Genomic DNA, 22780 nt, shown 5'->3' on the forward strand with positions numbered 1-22780 from the left:
ACAGTGACCACAGAGGACAGAGTAGAAATGCTCACGTGGTTTGCTAGGCTGCGGGATCTTTATGGGAGCCGGAGGTCTCCTCTTCTCCCTTAGAGTGGCTGACCTGCGGTGAGAAGCCCAACTCCCAACCACTCCCACCCGGGGTCCTTGCCAGGAAAAGTAAGTAGGCAAATTATGCCATATTCCGGGAAACTAGTTATCTAAGAATTCACAAATATGGGTGAGGAGAAACTTGAGACCTGCATGTTTACTGCGGTGTTTTATTCTCATGTTCATAGTGGAACTGCTACTGTTGAGATGATAAGAACTTTTAGCCACTACAGCGTTCCAAGGACTGGAACACCAAGAGCTTTGTTCAGTGACAAAACCAAAAACCTCACTGCCATTGAATCGATGCTGACTCATAGACACTCACCTGCCCCTGTGAGTTCCAGAGACTGTATTCTTGATGGGAACAGAAAACGCTGTCTGTCTTCTGTGGAGCAGCTGATGGTTTGCCCCTGCTGACTTTGCTGTTAGCCCAACACATGACCATGAGGCTCCCAGAGCTACTTTTTAAAAAGAAGACATGTTTAATAGAAGCTTGTGATACAAGTGCTATGTCAAGAAAGTTGCAAATGAGAATATTTGTACATGTGTCTTTACCTTTTTAAAATACATTGCTAAATGTGTGAGCAAACGGGAGGTAAAGTTATGTTAGAGTAAACCAGCCTCTGACGATCGTGGGAGGTCCGTAGGCCCAGGTGAATGGCTATAATATATAAAGAGTATAGGAAAGTCATGGAAGATAGGAGAGATGGGAGAGAAAGTAACATGAAGGAGTCAGACACATTTCATGCTCTCAGTCCTCTTGGTGGTCCATGTGGAGGTGGGAGAAGAGAGGAGAGAAAGCGTTGATTTCAAATCACAGTTGATATATCCTTAGGGGTCAAATGCTTTTGAAAAATCAATAAAACACAAGCATTTTCTGGTATTCCTTTTTTTTTTGAGCAAAGATTCATCTGATGTCAACAATGGTACCCCGTATTCCATGTCCTCTTCTGAATCCAGCTTGAATTTCTGGAAACTCCCTATCAACTGCTATTAAATGATCTTCAGCAACATTTTACTTGAATGAGATATTAATGATATTGTTTGATAAATTATGTATTCTGTGGGGTCTTTCTTTGGAATGAGTACAAATATAGATTTCTTTTTTCCTTTTTTTAAATAAATCATTTAATTGGGGCTCATACAACTCTTATCACCATCCATACATACATCAATTGAGTAAAGCACCCTTATACATTCATTGCCCTCATCACTCTCAAAATTCACCTTCTCCTTGGGATAGATTTATTAAAGTTGACTGACCAAGTAGTTCTCTTCCAAATTTCATGGCATAAACTGGTAAGTGCTGCTTTCTTGCTATGTTGAAACATTTCCATTGGTGTTCCACCAATTTCTGGAGCCTTGTTTTTGCTAATGCATTGGTTTTGGGCTTCTTCCTTCGGAACCATTGGTTCTTGGTAATATGCTACCTACCTCTTGAAATGGTTGAATGTAGATTAATTCTTTTTGGTAGAGAGTCTGTGTCTTCTTCTTTCGGTTCTTCCTGCATTGTTCAATATTTTTCCCATAGAAATTTTCAATATTGAAAGTCCAGGATTGATTTTTTTCTTAATTTCTTTCTATTTAAGATATGTTGAGTGGGTTCTTCCTTTTTGGTTTTCTAATTCTAGGGCTTTGCACATTTCATTATAATACTTTATTTTGTTTTCTCCAGCTGCCCTTTCAAATGTTCTTTTCAGCTCTTTCACTTCATCATTTTTTCCATTTTCCTTAGCTGCTCTATGGTGAAGACCAAGTGTCAGAGTCTGCTCTGATATCCACTTTAATCTTCTCTTTCATTTCTGTCTTTTAAGTGACCTTTCGCTTCCTGTATGATAGATAGCCTTGAAGTCACCCCACAGCTATTCAGGCCTCCGGCATTAGTGTTCAATATATAAAATCTGTTCTTGAGGTGTTCTCGAAATTCAGATGGGATAGACTCATGATCATAGTTTGGCTCTCATGGGCTTGTTTTATTTTCCTTAGCTTCAACCTGAACATAAATATGATCAGTTGATGGTTTCCTTCACAGTTGGCCCCTGGCCTGGTTTTACCTGCTACTATTAAACTTCTCCATCATCTCTTCCCACAGACACAGTCAATTTGATTTCTATGTATTTGATCTGGAGAAGTCCACAAGTATAGTCACATTTGGGCTGTTGAAAATGGTATTTGTGATGCAGAAGTTGTTGATTGTGCAAAATTCCATCATGTGATCTCCAGTTTGGTTTCTATCACCAATGCCACATTTCCCAGCTACTATTTTTTCCTCTTTGCTTCCAACTTTTACATTCCAATTGCCAATAATTATCAATTTATCTCAATTGCATGTTTCATCACTTTCAGACTGAAGACATTAGTAGAATTCTTCAGTGTCTTCATCACTAGCTGTTGTGCTTGGTGCGTACATTTGATGAATAGCTATGTTGACTAGACTTCCTTGTACCATTAGATCCTTGTAGATAGATATGACTGTGCCACGGACAACCTTGTATGTCAAGGTGGATCTTGACATGTCCTTTTTGATGAGGAATGGGACACCAGTCCTCTTGAAGTTGTCATTCTCAGTATAGTAAATCATATAGATTGTCTGATACACAATGGCCAATGCCAGCCCATTTCAGCTCTCTAATGCCTAAACTGTCAATCTTGATGTGCGCCATTTCAGTTTTGATGACTTCCAGTTTTCATAGATTCGGACTTCATATAGTCCATGGTTCAAGTATTAATAGATGTGTACATCTGTTTCTTCTCATGTTGAGTTGTGCTCTATCAACGAATGGAGATCCTGAAGGCTTGACTCTATCATGTTATTACGGTTGACCCAACCCTGACAAGACAGCTCTTCTTCGGTCATATTTTGAGTGCTTCTGCTACTATTCATAAGGTGCTCAGGGGCTAATTCCTCTGAAGTGAACAGCCTATTCTCTCTTCATAGACTAGTCTTAGTCTGGAAGCTCTGCTGAAACCTGGAGCCTTGGGTACACTGCTGGTGTTTGAAATACCAAGGGATAGCTTCTACATCACAGCAACATGTGAAGCCACGTTAATAAGCCTTCTTCCAATCTGGCCACTGCATTCTTTTTAATATAATCCAGCTTTTACTATTACCTGCTCTGGATACAAATTAAATAATTATGGTGAGAGGATACAACCCTGGCGCACACCTGTTCTGATTTTGAACCATGCAGTATGCGCTTGTCCTGTTCCCAGAACCGCCTCTTGATCTATGTACAGATTCTGCAGGAGCTCAAATAAATGTTCTGGAACTCCTATTCTTCTTAAAGTGTTCATAATTTGTTAAAATCCACACAACTGAATACCTTTCTGTAGTCAAAAAGCATAAGTAAATAGCTTTCTGGTATTCTCTGCTTTCAGTCAAGAACCTTTTGACATCAGTTGTGATATCTTTTGTTCCGTGTCATCTTCTGAATCCAGCCTGGATTTCTGGCAGATCCCTGCCAATATATAGCTGCAATCATTGTTGAATGATCTCCAGTAAAATTTTAGTTGCATGTGATAAAAATGTTGTGGTTAAGTGTCGCTGAGTGGGTTCCGACTCACTGAGACCCTTTGTACAGCAGAACAAAACATTGCCTGGTCCTGCATCTTTCTCACAGTCATTCTCATGGTCCAGCCTATTGTTGCAGTCACTGTATCGTTCCACCTTGAGGGCCTTCCTCTTGGTCACTGCCGCTCTATGTTACCAAGCATGATGCCCTTCTCCAGGGACTGGTCTCTCCTGATAACATGATCAAAGTATGTGAGATAAAGTCTCATCAGTTTTGCTTCTAAGAAGCATTCTGACTACACTTTTTAATGACATTGTTATTTTTAATCATATTACTGTCAATATTAACAACAATAATATTAATGATACTAATGATATTGTTCTATAATTTTCTAATATTGTGGGGGTAATCTTTCTTTGGAATGGGTACAAATATGGCTCTCTTCCAGTCAGTTGGCCAAGTAGCTGTCTTCCAAATTTCCTGGCATAGACAAGTCAATGCTTCCAGTGCTTCATGAGCTTGTTGAAGCATTTCAGTTGGTATTTTGTCGATTCCTGGAGTCTTGTTTTTGGCTATCGCCTTCAGTGCAGCTTGTATTTCTTCCTTCAGTATCATTGGATCTTGATCACATGCTGTCTCTTGAAACGTTGCAAGATGACTCTGTAGTTTTTCCATCTTCCTTGGATGCTTCCTGCCTCATTAAATCTTTCACCCATAGAATCTTTCAATATTGCCACTCTAGGCTTGCATTTTTTCCTCCCACTTTAAGAACTGCTGAGCATTTTCTTCCTTTTTGGTTCTTTAATTCTAGGTCTTTGCACGTTTCAGTAAAATGCTTTACTTTTTCTTCTTGAGCTGCTCTTTAAAATGTTTTTGTGCAGCTCTTTGACTTCATCAGTTTTTCCACTTACCTTAGCCACTTGGAGAGCTAGTTTGGGGCTTCTTCTGACATCCACTTTGATACTTTTTTTCTTTCCTGTCTTTTAAATGACGTCTTGCTTTTGTCATGTGTGATGTTCTTGAAGTCCTCCCGCAGCTCACCAGATCTCCTATTGTTAGTGTTCAGTCAGTACAGCCAATCTCTTCTCAAGAGGGTCTCAAATTCGAGGTGGGCTAGACTCCAGGTCATATTTTGGCTCTTGTGGACTTGCTTTCATTTTCTTCCGCTTACACCTGAATTCACATATTGGCAATTGATGGTCTGTTCCACAGTCAGCCCTTGACCTGGTTTTGGCTGCTGATATTGAGCTTCTCCATAATTTCTCCCACAGATGTAGCCAATTGGGTTTTTATGTATTCTATCTGGAGAAGGCTATGTGTGTAGTTACCTTTTGTCTTGCTGAAAAACAGTATTTGCTATAATGCTGCATTGGAGAGTTGTGGTCCATGACAGGGCTGGACACGTAGCAAACACCCATGGTTTCATGCTGAAAGCCCCGTCATTAGGAACCACTGTCTGTGCTCTGGCTTCCCTTTTGTCTGTTCACTTTTCTTAACCCATCGGGCCCTTCTCCCTATTGCAAACTCTTAATGATTATTAGGGCAGCCCACTCATAGCCCAACTTTCTCCCAGCCTCTCTGTTTGCATCCTTGCATCTTAGCTCTTGCTATCAACTACCCGCTGCTTCCGCTATTAGATCATTTAGCATAGAACATGATTTTCTAATTGCGTCCTCTCGGCATGAACTGGGGAAGGAGTGAGAGTCCTTACAGTGGTAGAGCAGGCCTCAGCCTCTACAGCACACAGGAGCAGCCTGTTCAAGAAGTTTAAATTCAAATCCTATCGTTGCTAGTTACTAGCTATTAACCTTGGGAACATTACCTAACTTCTCTGAGTTAAATTCAAACATGAGGATAATTATACAGGCCTTCCAGATGGACTGCTGTGGGGATTAAATGAGAAATGTACAAAGCACACAGTCTAATGTAGCGGGCCTAGTTAGTCTCAATAAATGGTGGTTTTTATCATACTGGTGATGATTTGTGATGCTTCCTGAAACTGCTTGTGACCAGATTCTTTAGATCAACCTGATTACGAACCTATCAAGCTGGGTCACACCTGGATGAGGTGAGACTGCAGAAAAAACACAAGGAAACAAGAATGTGATCACCATTTTATTCGTTCTCCATACCATCCCAACTTTGTACAATGCCGCACCACGTGTGTGTACTGCGGAACACCAGAGGGTAAAATGGTGACGGAAAGGTTGGAATGAATAGTTAGCACCAGGTCTGAGACATTGGGGGGGTAGGGGGGTGGGGGGTTGGAAGGGGGGGGAGAGCGAGAGGGAGAGATTGAGTAAAGAGAATAAAAGAAAGAGAACCCCTCTTTTAACCTCTCAGTGTCTGGTAGAGAATGAATGTGCCAAGAGGCAGGAGAGCAGAGCTACTTGGGCTTCCTGCTGGGCCCCTGCTGGTGGCGGTGCCAAGGCAATCCTTGGCTTGAGTGTTTTACATGGGGTCTGCCTTTCTGCCACAGCTTAGAGGCCTGCTATTGCTAGTGGTTGCCGTCCAATGGGGTTCTGATTCTCGGTGACTCTCTAGGTCTCTAGACCTGCTCTCTAGAGTTCTCAAGCTTGTGACCTGGCAGCAGCAGCAAAACAGCCTGTCTTGTGAGGCGGTTCTGCAGAGAGTTCTGCTCTCCAACCATGCAGGGAGCAGTCCCATGCTTCCCCCTGGGTGTCGTCCAGGGACTCTTTGTTCAAGGGCTAAATGGCTTTAATGAAAAGAACCAGCAAACAAACACTCATTGCAACCAAGGAGGGGTATTGTGTAAGGGAACAGAGAACTGAGCCAACTGGTATGGAGACTGTAACTGTAAAAAAAAAAAAGGCAGGCTGGGGAGGGACAAAAGCTTCCAGTCAGCAGGATCATGGCGACTGCCTTGGCTGTGACCGGCTGAGACCACCTGTATGTTCTCCAGCAGTGGATGAGAAAGGGCAACAATGTGGGAATGGCCTTGAACCTGAGAGACCAGCTCCAGTCCACAATGAGGGAGGGCGGTGTGCTCTCTCCTGGGGATTTCTCTGGGATTTCGTGACACTTTCAATAGTACTGTCTTCTAGTTATTGGCGATTCCTGTAGCCAGTGCACTTTGAAATGAAGTGTCTGACTTCAGAGTGACAGTTTACTGGGCTATCGCAATTTCCCCAGGTTTTTGAGCGCAGGGTCAAAACATGAACATGCTGACCTGACCTACGAAGAGAGGCCCCGTGGATGAAGTGCTAATTTATAGTAAACAATGGTTTTGAGAATGGTAGGATACATGCAACTATTTCTGCACTCAACCTCATCTTCTTCTTCCTGTCTCTGTGCCCCCCTTTCCACATTGTGGGTGCAGGGATGACCTGCCCTGAGCTCAGATCAGCCCCAGCACCTGGACCACACTGACAAGGGAAAGGAGACACATGACTAGATTAGCCCCCTTTCCCTTCCCCATTTTTCTGTGGGCTAGTTAAACTCCCATAATCAAATTGGTAGTCCAAAGCCTAACTCCTGGTTTCTTACGACCCTCTATAACTACCACTACAAGCCATCTCAGGGGCCTGCTGTGCTGGGCATTCTTACTTTGCCTTTACAGAGCCACTTTCGACACTTTCCCCCTCCTCTGGATCAGAGAGGCTATGGGATAGGCATTTCCTCCGTTGAGCCTCTTCTTTGCCCTTCGCTGTTAAAAGTATTTCAAAGACAAGCTATAGCATGCTAGAATAATGAAGAGACTCGGAAAGAGAATTAAGGGCAGGAGGAGAGAGAGTTTGGAATATTTAATCCTAGGCTCCCTCCCACCTGGTCATCTGGTAGCCCTGTCTTATAACTATGGTTAGCAATTCTTTGGCTAAGAACTCTGGAAGGCTGTTGTCATTGGTTGGTGCATGGCTACCCAGGTGTGCAGAGTAGACCTGGACCAGAGGATTTTCAAGGTGGTGACAATTTGGAAACAGATCACCAGGCCTGTCTCTGCAGATACCTCTGGGTGGGTTTGAACTGGCTGCCTTGCGGCAAGTAGTTTTCAATACCCAGAGAGAGAAAGCTCCTGCTAACTCTTTCCCCCTTGGTCTTTCAGGGAAAGTAACTCCCCCAGGCACCCTGGTTTTGCACACTATTTTCACTTGTTGATTTCCTTTAACCCTGTCCCCTTCCTTGAAAATAGTTCCTCCTTGAAATTTTCCTTTTGCCTTCTGAGTGTGCTCATGTTTCCCGCAAAGACACTAACGGTAATGCCACTGAAGCCACTGCTTCCCGTGGAGCTCCTCTAGTCAGCGCGGTCTCTTTCTATTGACTCACGCAACACAATGATTAGACGGCTATTCTCAGGATCAGGCTGCAGAACGCCAGTAAGCTCCGTCCCTGCCACCTCCAGGCCCCGAGCTTAAGACCGTGGGCTGAATGCTCTATTTTCTTACCTTGAGGTGAACATTTTCCACAATATGTGTGTTTCCGTCAGCTATGGTCTGTCCATCTTGCAGCTCCTTTTTTAAAAGAATGCTTTAGCTCATAATGTCTGGTCGCAAGTTAATAACGGTTAGTTCTGGATTTGTTGCAAAGAAAATACAGGAGAACTAGCACCCTGATTTCTGTGATTGGAGTACCTTTCAAGGAAGTGATTGAAGAAAGAGTGGGTAGGGCAGGGAAGTTCATTTGGGGTGGATAGTACATGTTTCCCGGCAACTGGGAAAATTGTCCAAGGATGGCAGCCATGATAGCTGGGAGAGACAAACACAGGAGACTTGCCATAATTTTATGGGATGTGAAGAGAGCCGGCCCGTGGGTAACGGCTTTGGGATCTCTGTGAGAGTGTCATTGGCCTGCCATCGGCACCTGCGTGTTCCTTTCCTGAGCAGCCCTCTGTACTCAAAGGGGCTAAGGACGCACTTCCCCTCCTCTGCTTTCTGCAGAAAAAGCTACCTGGAATGAGAAATCAAATTTCCATCTAGAGCCCCCCAATGCTAGCTTCAGCTGCACAAAAAGGCCATGATAAACAGCTGTCATGCATTCGTCACATGCAGGACTCTCCAGAATTACATCGCTCCCGCCAGAGCGCTTTGATTGCTGATGGATGTAAGGATCGAAGTAGATGTACAGCTTTGATGAGAGCTTGCCATTGGCGTAGGAAACATGCAGTGGGGCCCAGTGGTTGAGTGTCATTCTTTTTACTGAGTAACTTCCAATTTGCTTACTCCTGTTGAATTTTAAAGGCATTCCATTTCCTATAAACTTAAGATCAGATTTAAAAGATTTCCATGAAGCTTGTGCGCACACCAGGACTGGTCTCTTCACAGCAAGTTGGATGAAGTGGCTCAAAGGGGCTAAGTGATTACAAGGAGCCATGCGGATCCCCACTGGTTTCCTGAACCTTTAGGCGAGGCCTCGCCAGTGTTGGCTTCTCTGAGGGATTGGAGCCCCGGTGTCATAGCAGTTAAGAGTTGGGCTGCCAATCGAAAAGTCAGCAGTTCCAAACAACCAGGCGCTCCGAGGGAGGAGGAGGGGCTTTGTACTGCAGTAGAGTGACAGTCTCAGATGCTCCCAGGGGCAGTCCATCCTGTTCTGCACGGTCGCCATGGTCGGCATCAACTTGGTGACTGTCAGAGTGAGCAGCCACACCCACTTCAGAAGCACAAACGACTCCAATCAGAGAACAATAGGAGGTCCTGGCCAACGCTCTGAAGACAGCTAGCAGGAAATGAGTTTAAGTGGGAATAGATATATTTTTTCTCAGCGTGAGTTTTCTCAGTAGAGAACTTGGTTGACCCTGACATAAGTCCTTTGGAAAAGTATGTTCTTTTTTGTCCTAAGGATTTTAAAACCGAGAATGGATTCTTATTCTGTAATGTATTTGGTTCACAAAAGAGTGGACCGGTATAGATTTCCCAACTGCTGTAAGTGATGAGATTCTCAGGAGGAGCTAGTGGGCAGCATTGCCTCCCCTCCGAAGCAGAGTTGCTGAACCACAAAGCCATAAGCACCCTCATCTATTTCTTTACTGAACTCCCAGTTATACACCCGGACACGAGACGATCGAGAAGTAACGCTGAAAGTCTGAGAAGCGCTGAACATTTTACTCTGAGATGAGAGCATGTCTTCGTTAGAGAGTGTATTGGGAGAACGCTCTACTCTTTGTGGAGGCAGTAGAGGAAGTCTCACATAAAGAGGCTACTCTCTGTGTTGACTCTTAAAGGAGGCACTGAAGAGATCTTTGCTGAACGAATGGGCAGATATAGCAAAACACATTAGGCTTATTTATTACCTGTTATTGGTGGAAGAAGCCTCGTATATATTTGTTCTGTAATAAAGGTGTCAGCAACCCCCCCCCCCCCCCGCCCCCAGTGAAAAGACCAGATAGTAAATATTTTTGGCTTTGTGGGCCAGATGATCAATGTTGCAACCACTTCCCGCTGCCACCTTACAGCCAAAGCAGCCGTCAGGCGATTAGGAAAGCAAGGAGTGAAGCTCGTTCCAGTGAGTCTCCGTTTACCGAAACAGGAGGCATGCTGGGGTTGCCCGATGTGTGGGTGGCCTACCGCCTTCCAGCTTCCAGAACTGTTGAGGCGATTCTGGCACAAATCTTCATACGACTGAATGATTAAATTGTATGACATGTGAAGTAGATGCCAATAACATTACCAAAAGATATGTGGTGTGATGGTTTGCTGTAGGCTACCATGACACTGGAAGCCCTGATCCGTTTGCGTTACCCACTCAGATGAACTCGGCTAGTCATTGACCGGGGATCTGGATGGTCTTGTTCTCAGACAGACAGCATTGGACAGTGAGTTCCTGCGGCTATAAGTTACAATCGGACACATTCTAAATGTGTTCTACTTTCTATTATCATCTGCTTTCCCTTGGACTAAGGTTTTCCTGTGTTTTATTTTGTTGTTATTGGAGGCTTTTGAATGGTTTTCTTGATATGAAATACAGGGCAGGTAAATCCACAGAGAGTAACTGGATTAACAGTTGCTCAAACTCACTGCAGGGAGGTGGGGGTAATGAGGAGCTAATAACAGTGGGCACAGAATGAGGAAAATGGTTTAAACTTGATGGTCGTGATGATCGCACAGCTTTAAAATTTGACTGACTGAATTGTACAGCCTGCGAGTCATGTTCCAGCAAAACTGCTTTTAAAAGAAGTGAGTCCTAACGGGGAAAGCAGAATATTTGGAGTGAGAAGAATTCTCCCTAATAGAGGTGTTGGGTTGCTTACCGCCAGGTCAGCAGTTTGAAGCTCGGTGAAGAGGAGGCCTACTCCCTACGAGCGACAGCCTCTGAACCCGGGGGCAGAGCTGCTGCGTCCTGTAGGGTGGCGGCGGATCGCCTCACTCAGTGGCCGGGAGGTTCTTTTGTTGCTGGAGCACCATTTTGTGTAACAGCACTCTAGAATTCTCTTTCTGAAGAGTTGAATGGAAAGCAACCGCATCTGGTGTATCCACCGGCAAAGGTCCATTCACGGTTCTGTCAGGTCAGCAAAGCTGTCCTTTCTACTCTCCAGCGTCCAGAAGCAGAGGGCAGGAGGAAGAGCCTCCAGGAGATGCTTTGACAGAGTGGCTGAGCAATGGACTCCAAGAGACCCCGTGGCCTCGCCCTCCTCTTCTTCCACCCACTCAGATGGGGGGGGGGGGAGGGGTAAGTCGTTTCATTGAAGCTTCAAGTATAATTTTAGTAAAACAAAAGTAGTAAAAGAGAGATGCAGTCACATCATGGCAGATACGTTGCTCTTTTGCTGTCACTATTGTTCTTGATGTTGCGATCATAAATTTTAATACTGAGGTAGAAGTTGAAAGACCTGTTTAGGTTCACAGAAAACTGCCCCTCTCCCCCAAATGGCATAAAACAGCAACAACAAGAGTGAGTTTGCTAACCTGGGAAACTTGTGAAGAATTTGAGATCACTGAGACACGGACCGGGGGGCCTCCTGACCCGTGCCGATCCCTGGCTCCAAACCACGAGTCCCCCCGAGGGAGAAAGAGGAGCCTCTCCACTGCACACAGAGTTAGCCGTGGAAAACCACAAGCACACTTTTTCTCTGTCCCCCAGGGTCGCGGTGGCTTGGCACTGACTAGAGTTCAGTGAGTCCGGATTTTGATTTGAGACCACGGAGAAGTCAAATATTTGTGAGCGTTGTAGGGCTGGGCAGTGTTTGGGTTGGTTCAACAACGGCTCATCCTGTGCAGAGGCAACTGCCTGACACCAAACAGCAACATAACACCGGTATTTCTTTTCTCAATCGTTTCACTGGGGCTCACACAACTCATCACAATCCATACACACATCCATGGTGTCAACCACATTTGTACATTTGTTGCCATCATCATTTCCAAAGCATTTGCTTTCTACTTGAGACCTTGGTATCAGCCTCACCCCCCCCCTCTCTTCTTTCATGAACCCTTGATAATTTATAATTTTTTTCATGTCTTATACTGTCCGATGACTCCCTTCATCCACTCTTCTGTTTGTCCGTCCAGCAGGGAGGGGGTTATATGTAGATCCTTTTAATCAGTTCCTTCTTTCTACCCCACCTTTCTCTTCCCCTGCTGGTATCACTACTCTCATTATTGGTCCTGAGGGGTTTATCTGCCCTGGATTCCCTGTGTTTCCAGCTCTGATTTTTGTCAGGAGCAAAATGGTTGACCCATAAACAGCAAGGATTTTGTAAATGTCTCATGCACCTCAAAGTTTCTCTCTCTTTTTTCAGAAATCCTATGGATTGTAATTGGTTTGATGGCAGTGAGCCTGGGTTTTATTTCAAATATTTTTATTCTCTTAATGTTGACCCTGACATATTTCTTCTCATGCTCACACATCTATATTCATCTATTTATCATTGATCTCTCTATCTACTTCTAACTCTAGTTTCACACGCATGCACACACACAGTTTAGATTGTTGGCACTTAAAAATAACTTTCATTTTCTTTTCTTTCATGGCATCTGGTGATTTCATGGACACTGATAACTGCTCTAGTACAAATCTTTCCAAGTTTGAGCTACTCTTTAAGAAGGTTGGACATAAATAGTTTTCGAATGGTTACCGTGCTAAGAAACAATCTTTATGGTGGGTGGACTGGATAATATGAAATTAATTATCTCATTAACCTTACCTCCAGAGCCATTAGCATGATCTAAAAAATGCAGGACAATTGAACCTTGCTGTACACACAATTTTATTATTATTTTTCAATGGCATCTATCTTCCATAAGGAGCTCTGGGGGTGTAGGGTTACAAGTTGGGCTGACGTTGGCGAAGTCAGCAGCTGGAAGCCCCAACGGCTCTTGCAAACAGGGACAGCCTCAGAAACCCACCGGGGGTGGCAATGAGCCAGCATCCACTCGAGGGCAGTGAGTTTGGGTTTACCCTAACCAGGAATACTAAATTTTCCTTTATGTAACTTCCTTTTAAAAATATTCTGATAAACACTAAATAGCTATTATTGCAGATTTCATCATGGACTGAAATATCTGGAAAGCTAGTGATTTCACTCTTGTTTAACTTTATTTGTACTAGAAATATGCTTAAAATTCCAATGAAATGACTTATTCATAGTCTCAGCTGAGCTATGGGGTGAGCATGCAGGGCTATCTAGAGTGTCTTTCTCTAGACAAAACTTCATGAGAACAGGTATTTCTTGTTGGAAGGCAGGTGGTTCAGGTAGGGGCAATGATTGATCATTATGTAATAGGTCTCAAGACAGCCAGTCACTTCCCATGACTTGCATATCTGCAGCATAATGGCCACTGGCTCTGTACCTGCCATCCCAGTTTAGGAGAACCTTTAATATCCCTTCTTTATTTAGTGGGATTGTAGCAAGAGCTGTGGAATTAAGAATGTACGCTGAAAGGAGTGGCAAGAGACGTAAAGAGAGTACTTGGAGCCTTGTCACATTACTGGAGGACAGAGACATGGTTCCATCATGGCATAACAAGGTGAGGGTGGCATTATGAATTTATTGGTAGTTCCCCACAACATATTAGTCATCTTAATCCATCAGAAGCAATTTCTAGCTTCTTCAGAAATCTTAGGTCAAAACAAGATGATTGCAAATAGCACATTCTGGGTAATTGGAAACTGAGTTTCTACCATGTGCCAGCTCCTGGGGTCATTAGTGCTCGCTGTTACTGTAGTACACATAAACACTGCATCCATAAAACATTCCACGAGCTCCCAACCCCCCTGCTATCGGGTTGGTTCCTGAGACTGTCAATCTTTATGGGAGTAGACGCCTTGTCTTTCTACCACAGAGCAGTTGCTGGCTTGGAACTGCCAACTTTGAACTACAAGTAGCCCAACATGTAACACGTGGTGCTACTAAGGCTTCTTCACAAGCGTGTTTTCTGTAATTGAGTTTTTCTTCCACTATGCAAAAAGATTTCCCCCCCCTGATTTTTCTTTTACAGCATGACAGAGGTAGAAAATGGAGGTCAAGAACATTGAATGGTACCTATATTATTTGAATCAAAAAGACAGGGTGTGCTGGAACAAAGGTTGTAAGTAGGTTTCAACTTGTTTACCAGTTTCTTTTTATTAGTAGGGGCGGCTAGGGGTGTGTTGTTGAGAAAGACCTCGAGTCCTGCCGAGGCTCAGAAAGCAAGAGCTCCTTTTTCCTTCTTATTCCCAGTAGTTTTATTGGCACATACGTCACATATACAGTCGAACAGTTCAGTCATTAAACCACATCGAGGGGAGTTGTACAAACACCACCACGTCTACCTCAGAAGCCTCCCTCTACCCCCACAGTCACATGGCCTTCAAACTGAGCTGTACAATCACTGCTCGTTCCTGCAGGAAGCAAGAGTCCTAGAGCAACCCGTGATATCTGACCTAGGCACAGGGGAGCACAATGGCCACCGGCTGTGTACCTGCCGTCCCAATTTCCAAGAACCCCTAATATCCCTTCTTTATTTGATACGGTCACAAGCAAAAACTTGAGGCACAAATTACACAACACATTTGGAGAAAATAGAGGGAAATAAATTTGGTTTGAAGATAAGTTTATTTTATGAGCGTTTTTTCTTTGTCATTTATAAAAATGATACATAAATAAAACTTTCTATAGGTTATAATTTTCAGTTGTTGGAATTATTATTTTTCATTTCTTAAAAAGAGCAGTTTTCTTGACACACCATTCACACACATACAGTTCAATAATTCAGACATACTAAAAAGAGTCTGCAACCATCACTACAAGCAAGTTGAAAACATTTTCTTCTTTCTTATATTCATCATTATTATTAGCTCCCTCTTGCCTCCCAAGCTGGCCTGCCGCACCCAGTTGTTTGAATTCTTAATAATTTACCGTAATATGCTTGAGTCCTAAAGATTATCATCAGCTCAGGCTAGTTGGGAAACATACTCTTTGAACTTTTTCCAAATGACTTTTCCAGGAACTCAGTTAAGACCCCTCTGGGGAAGAACTGCTTGATGTGAGTTATGGCCGCGGCCCCACTTTCTTGAGAAAGAACACCAGATTTATTGTGAAGAGATCCAATCCTAACCTTTAGATTGAATAGAGTAGTTCTTCTTTGACTGGACCTGCTATTATTTGTGGCGCTGGTCCGTGAGCTTTGTCTGTAAGGTGGGGTACTCATATCTATCTCAAGGTTATAGTGATAAAGAGAGAGGTGATCCCCGCCCCACTGTCACCTAGCCGTGTATGACTTGGGGAGTTCCTTGACAACTCCTTAGTTCTTCATCTGTAAAATGTGACTTACACAATGTTGTAGACTCCGCATAAGGTTGTTATGAAGAATGACTTAATATGTGTCAAACTCTTAGCGTAATGCCTGGTACACAGTAGCTATAATTATAGCAACGATAAAACTTATTAACATTATTATTATATAAAACTATTTTGAAGAACAACTATATTAAGGTAAAGAATTATGTATTAGCATCCCAATCACACGTATTAAAATTTGGTTTAACTGTATTACGGATAGTGTGGGAACTCATCAGTATTTGGTAGAAAGGACTTGTTACACATATTTTACTCCCTCTTCTTTTTACCTTTTCTCTTTATTGCATATATTTTTCTTCTTTTCTTTATTTTCTCCTTGTCTTCAGTTCTCTGGAAAATGAAAAATGATAGGAAGGGGAAGAGTTTAAGTTCTTTCAACGCCTTAGAAAAAAGAGGCCATAAAGTGGCTTTGTAATAATACTAACAATAAAAAATATGTAGTGAAATCTGCAAATGGGAAAGCAAATTCAGCTCAAGCTGGTTTTGGTGTGGCCAGTGGAAGCCTTCAACTGATTTGCAGGTTGCAGAGCTCAGTGCGGATGGTAAAGCACCCTGCAGTTCAGTAAAATGTTGGGTGCTAGGCGAGGGAGAGGTTTTTCAAATGTTCCGGTTCCATGTGTTTGTAAATTTGGGATGGTAAAGAAAGCTCATTACATATAGATTAAAATTGTGTTTAATTGTAAATAATTTACTGGCTGGGATGAATACTCTACATACATAGTAAATTTGGAGTGTTGAACGCATAGAGGTCAATGGACAGACTTGGAACTGTTGGAGGCCTTTTCAGGTTTTGCTGTTGGTCTTTCTTCCTTTCCTTTCTGTTTGTTGATTTATCTTTTGTCTTATTTTTTGTTATATTTTGCTCTGCTGTGTTCTTGAGCGTATTATTGTCTGTGAATATCTGGACAAGATAGATGGGATGAACAATCCAGAGGAGAGAACAATGGGACCGATGGTTTGGGATGACACGGGAAAGGGAGAGGGAGAAAAGGAGGGGGTGGCAACAAACCCAGGGACAAGGGAAGAATAAGTGATCTAAAAATTGATGGTGAGGAGGCATAGGATGCTTGTAGGGACTCTATCAAGGGCAATGTAGCCAAGAGGAATTACCAAATCCCAAATGAAGGCTGAACATGATAGTGGGACAGGAGGAAAGTAAAAGGAAATCGAGTAAAGAACTGTGGGGCATAGGACATTTATAGAGGACTAAATACAGGCATATATATATATGTAAATACATTTATATACAATGACAGGGGAATAGAGCTATGTATACATATTTGTTTATAAAATATTGTGGTATCAGATCAACATTGGGCTTCCACTCAAGTACTTCCTCAATGCAAGAACAATTTTTTCTACTAACAAGGTACTCTGTAATATTCACCTTCCCTGACATGATCGCTGAAGACAAAATGGATGTATAAGCAAATGTGGTGAAGAAAGCTGATGGTGCCCAGCTATCAAAAGATATAGCACCTGAGGTCTTGAAGGTTTGAAGACAAACAAGTGGTTATCTAGCTGAGAAGCAACAAAGCCCACACGGAAGAAGCACACCAGCCTGTGTGATCATGAGGTGTCAATGGGATTAGTTATCAGGCATCTAAGACCCATAAACAAACAAACAAACAAACGAACAACATATCAATGGGAATGAGGGGGAGGACAGAGTGGAGACCCAAAGCCCATCAATAATCAATTGGACACCCCCTGTCAGGATGGCCATGAGGAAGAGAAGAGCCAGTCAGGGTGCAGTATAGAACCCATGAAATGCCCAACCTTCCTCTAGTTCTTTAATGCTTTCTCCCCGCACTACCATGACCCCAATTTTATCTTACAAATTTGGCTATACCAGAACATGTATACTAATACAGATTAGAGCTGGAAATGCAGGGGATCTAGGACAGATAACCCCTTCAGGACCAATAAGGTTAGCAGCAATACTAGGAGGGTAAGGGTGGGGGGAGGGAATAAAGGGGAATAAAGGGAGCACAATGATCGACACATGACCCCCAAACCAGGAGGATGGACAGCAGGAAAGTAGGTGAAGTGACACAGCAGTCGGTGTAAGACATGAAAAAAAAAGAATTTATAAATTATCAAGGGGTCATGGGGGAAGGAGGGGAGGGGAGGGAGGGGGCAAAATGAGGAGCTGATGCCAGGGGCTCAAGTAGAATGAAAAGGTTTTGAAAAAGATGAGGACACCATATGTACAGATGTGTTTGACACAATGGACATATGCATGGGTTGTGATAAGAGCTGTAAGAGCCCCCAGTAAAATAAAAAAAAGAGTGGGTGTTGAAAAGGCAAATAATGTTAAGGATATGGGTTATATGATGTTCAAGCTACTGGTAAGTCAGTAGGAAACATTTGGGTAGCTATCCTACCAGTACCTCTCGGGTGATTTCTATCTAATTTACACAGTGAGCTTCTTGGGGGCCAATCTTCAGGATACTCTGCTAACTCCCTATAAATAATGAATAGTCATACATAGAGAAGAGGACTCTGAAATTCTATACCTACTGTCAACTCCACCCAACTCAATCATATCATATTATACCATATCTGTCCATCTGTCTGTGTATCTATCTATCTAATCTCAGAGTCATTTGAATTCAAAGGGGCAGTGGCAAGCATGATCAAGAGTCTATGCATTAAGGACAAACTGTGAAATGGGTTTTGGTGCAACTGAGCTCTGTGGATCATTGTATCCACAGCTCAGTGGAGAAATCACTCATTTGCAAATTGAGTCACTAAAGCTTTGTGACATAACTTATTAGAATAATCCTCCAAATGATATTGGGTGGGAGCAGTAGTGTACATTTTGAAATCCCCCAAGAACACATTTATGCAGAGAAGAGTGTCAATGGCTTCTTGTACCCATAATCTGGGCACTAAGGAGACCCAGAGTACACATTTACACAGTGGACCATGGCCTGACTTCAGTGGCAATGAGCTGTGGACCAGCCACTTCCCCTCTCTTGGCAGCAATAGCTCCTGTGGAACACGTAAACACTTAGGATCCCAGTGCAGCAAGCAGGATGCAATGAACGCATGAATGAATGCAATCATTTAAAATGATTTTTCCCCCTTTCAAATGTTTATTTCTATTGGCATTAAATAAACACAAAGATTCATCCCCTCCCAGACATCTAAATTAAAAATGAGCATTTAAATCTATACTAACAATGTTTTCAAGTTTGAGTCATGCTGTAATATACTAGGTATCATATATTGTCAAATATTGCTTTGGTCTGCAGACATAATTAATATTAGTTAGCCATTTATAGTATGATATATGGTCCGGGAACCTTTAATATAACAAAAGCCAACTAATATTTATCTCTAATGTGCTATAATCTTTACTTGCACCACAAAGCATTAACAAAGGGTGTATTCTTTAATGCTGCACTCTCATGGGTTTATTTGAACTTTTTTCTGGTTTAATTAGCTTATTCATTTTAATTAAAGTACAGTGCAACATTTACATGGTGTTTAATCTGAAAGTTAATCCTGTTTTCTTAAAAGATTAAGTACAGTAATAAATATAAAATAATGGTAGTCGTATCTCATAGGACTGCTACTGTGGCTACATGAACAACCTCTGCTGCAAATAGCAGAAGCATTGATTTTCTCTGGTACTCTTCCTTTAATACATGAATTCTGCTAGGATGGTTTCCGAACCATTGTGAATGTCTATAAAAGCTAGATGCCCCTGCCCAGGGATGTCCCTGCCTTTGAATTTGAAGCAGGACTGCGAACATGCTACTGAGGTCCCAGAGTCTGTGTTTATATGCTTGGTGACACCTCTAGAATGCTGCCCTCTCAAGACCAGTTCATCTTGACCAGGGCTTGACCTTTCCTCTGAGTATAGCATGCTTGTCACCCATACTCCTTTTTAAAAATCATTTTATTGGGGGCTTTAATAGCTCTTATAACAATCCACACATCAATTGCATCAATCATATTTGTGCATATGTTGCCATCATCATTCTCTTTTTAAATACATCATTTTATTGGAGGCTCGTACAACTCTTATCACAATCCACACAGCCATCCATTGTGTCAAGCACATTTGGACATTTGTTGCCATCATCATTTTCAAAGCATTTTCTTTGTACTTGAAGCCTTGGTATCAGCTCCACTTTTTTCTCTCCCTCCCCCATCCTCCCACCCTCATGAACCCTTATGATTTATAAATAATTATTATGTCTTATACTGTCCGCTGTCTCCTTTCACCCATGTTTCTGTTGTTCGTCTCTTTGGGGGTGGGTTATACGTTGATCATTTTGATCAGTTCCTTACTTCTCCCCTCACCTTCCTCATGATATTGCTACTCCTATTACTGCTCCCAAGGGAGTCCATCTGTCCTGGATTCCATGTGTCCAGAGCTCTTCCTTGTACCCGTGTACATACTTCGGTCGAGCTAGGTTTGTAAGGTAGAAATGGGTCACGATAGTGTGGTGGGAGGAAGCATATGTTCTGTTGGTGCTGTACTGCACCCGGCTGACTCATTCTTTCTTGTGATCCTCCTGTGAGGACATGTCCAAATGTCTACAGATGGACTTTGGGTCTACACTCTGATCCTCCTCGTTCACATCAGTATGATTGTTTTGGATCTTCTGATGCCTGATACCTGATCCCTTCGATACCTCGTGATCACACAGGCTGGTTTGCTTCTTCCATGTGGGCTTTGTTCCTTCCCTGCTAGATGGCCGCTTGTTTAACTTCAAGCCTTTAAGACTCCAGACACGATATCTCCTAATAGCTGGTCACCTGTACTTTTAATGCCAGTGTGGATGACCTGCACAGAAAGCTCTGTATCTTTCAGTTCCATGATTTCCAACTTGATGCTGACTTTCCCTGCCATGCTAAGATAGCCACCTGCTTCCATGGTCACACCCTGAACTTGTCATTGCAAAGGGACTGCATCACTCTGACGTCACTTATTCAAACACGCCACTCAAACAAATCACTGCTTCCTGTCCTTCTTGCTTTCCCTGTGCCAGGCCACTGGCCGCTCTAGCACCTCCTGTCTTGATGTCCTGCCTCTCTCAACATTTCACGATCATTTTGACCTCCTTCATGCAAATGTCCTCAACTCTGTTCCCTGCTGATTCTATAAGAAAACTCTCATATTGGCAAACCCAGTTCTTCAGTTAACTTGCTTGCGTCCCCTGTCCCAATGGAAGTCCTTCCATGTCATTCAAACACCTACTTCTATCTTTTATTGAAAAAATTCTACCTTAACGGTACCTTTTGCCTCCATTGCCACTTTTTTTTCTTCTTTTTTTTTCATTGTCACTTTTATAGTCAAGTTTCTTTTAGCACTTTGAGTGCACATATTTACTTCACTTCTTCATTTTATTTTCTCTCCACCCAATTCTAGTCTCTCGTCTTCATTCTTCACCATCTTGCCAAGGCTGTCAGTCATCTTCATGCTATTAAGTTTAATTGCCACTTTTCAGTCCTCATCCTCTTGCTTCACATCAGCTTTTGTTGGCACTGTCAGTTCCTTCCATTTCAAAATGCCCTTTCTCTTGTCTTTAAGGAAAACGCACTTGGCTGGATTCCACACCCCCCCCCTCCCACACACACACACCTTCTCTGGCTTTTTGTTTGCAAGGCTGTTTTGAGGACTTCTCTTCTTCCAAACTTTAAGCAGAATACTTCAGGGCATGGACTTAGGATTTCATGTTTTCTCAAATTCTTGCAATAGGATTAAAAAAATCACCTGTATGGAAGATACATACAGTTAGACGTGAACCAAAATGTTCATCACTCAAGCTAACATTTTTTTTTACATTTTATTAGGGGCTCATACAACTCTTATCACAATCCACACATATACATACATCAATTGTATAAAGCACATCCGTACATTCTTTGCCCTAATCATTTTCAAAGTATTTGCTCTCCACTTAAGCCCTTTGCATCAGGTCCTTTTCTTTTCACCCCTCCCTCTCTGCTCCCCCCTCCCTCATGAGCCCTTGATAATTTATAGATTGTTATTTTGTCATATCTTGCCCTATCCGGAGTCTCCCTTCCCCCCCTTCTCTGCCGTCCATCTCCCAGGGAGGAGGTCGCATGTGGATCCTTGTAATCAGTTCCCCCTTTCCAACCTACTCACCCTCCACTCTCCCAGCATCGCCCCTCACACCCCTGGTCCTGAAGGTATCGTCCACCCTGGATTCCCTGTGCCTCCAGCTCCCATATGCACCAGTGTACAACCTCTGCCCTATCCAGTCCTGCAAGGTAGAATTTGGATCATGGTAGTTGGGGGGAGGAAGTATCCAGGATCTGGGGGAAAGCTGTGTTCTTCATCGGTACTACCTCACACCCTAATTAACCCATCTCCTCTCCTAAACCCCTCTATGAGGGGATCTCCAGTGGCCAACAAATGGGCCTTGGGTCTCCACTCTGCACTTCCCCCTTCATTCACTATGGTATATATATACATATATATATATATACATACATATATATATATATATTTTTTTTTTTGCATGATGCCTTATACCCGGTCCCTTTGGCACCTCGTGATCGCACTGGCTGGTGTGCTTCTTCCATGTGGGCTTTATTGCTTCTGAGCTAGATGGCTGCTTGTTCAACTTCAAGCCTTTAAGGCCCCCAGACACTATCTCTTTTGATAGCCGGGCACCATCAGCTTTCTTCACCACATTTGCTTATGCACCCGTTTGTCTTCGGCAATCGTATCTTGGAGATGTGCAGCCAATGATATGGTTTTTTGTTCTTTGATGCCTGATAACTGATCCCTTTGGGGCCACGCGATCAAACAGGTTGGTGTGTTCTTCCATGTGGGCTTTGTTGCTTCTGAGCTAGATGGCTGCTTGTTTATCTTCAAGCCTTTAAGACCCCAGTCACTATCTCTTTTGATAGCCGGGCACCATCAGCTTTCTTCACCACATTTACTTGTTCATCTGCTTTGGCTTCAGCAGTTGTGTCGGGAGAGTGAGCATCATAGAGTGTCAATTTAATAAAAGAAAATATTCATGCATTGAGGGAGTCAAGCTAACCTTTTTATACCAGCCCCAGAACTCAAACAACTCAATGGTCCATCAAAAAGTGTGATGCAAACAGAATGGAATGGGCTCAGCAATAAGAAGAAATGAGCTACTGATATACACAAGAATGAGTGAACTTCCAATGAATGGTGCCAGGTGAAAGAAGACTAACACAAAGAGCTATGTCTTTGACGATGGCGTTGATTTAGAATCCTAGAGAATGCACACTAATCTCTAGTGATTAAAGAAGATCAGCATTGTCTGGGGCTGGGGGCCAACGAAGGGTGGACTGCAAAGGACAAGATACTCTTTGGGGTGATGGGAAGGTTGGTTTCACGGGTAAATGCATGGATTTAGCCTCATGAAATGAGTGCAGTTTGCTGTGTGGAAGTTACATCTCATCTCTTGATGAAATGATGTATATG

Source organism: Tenrec ecaudatus, chromosome 13 (genome assembly GCF_050624435.1).
Source record: "Tenrec ecaudatus isolate mTenEca1 chromosome 13, mTenEca1.hap1, whole genome shotgun sequence".
NCBI lineage: Eukaryota > Metazoa > Chordata > Mammalia > Afrosoricida > Tenrecidae > Tenrec > Tenrec ecaudatus.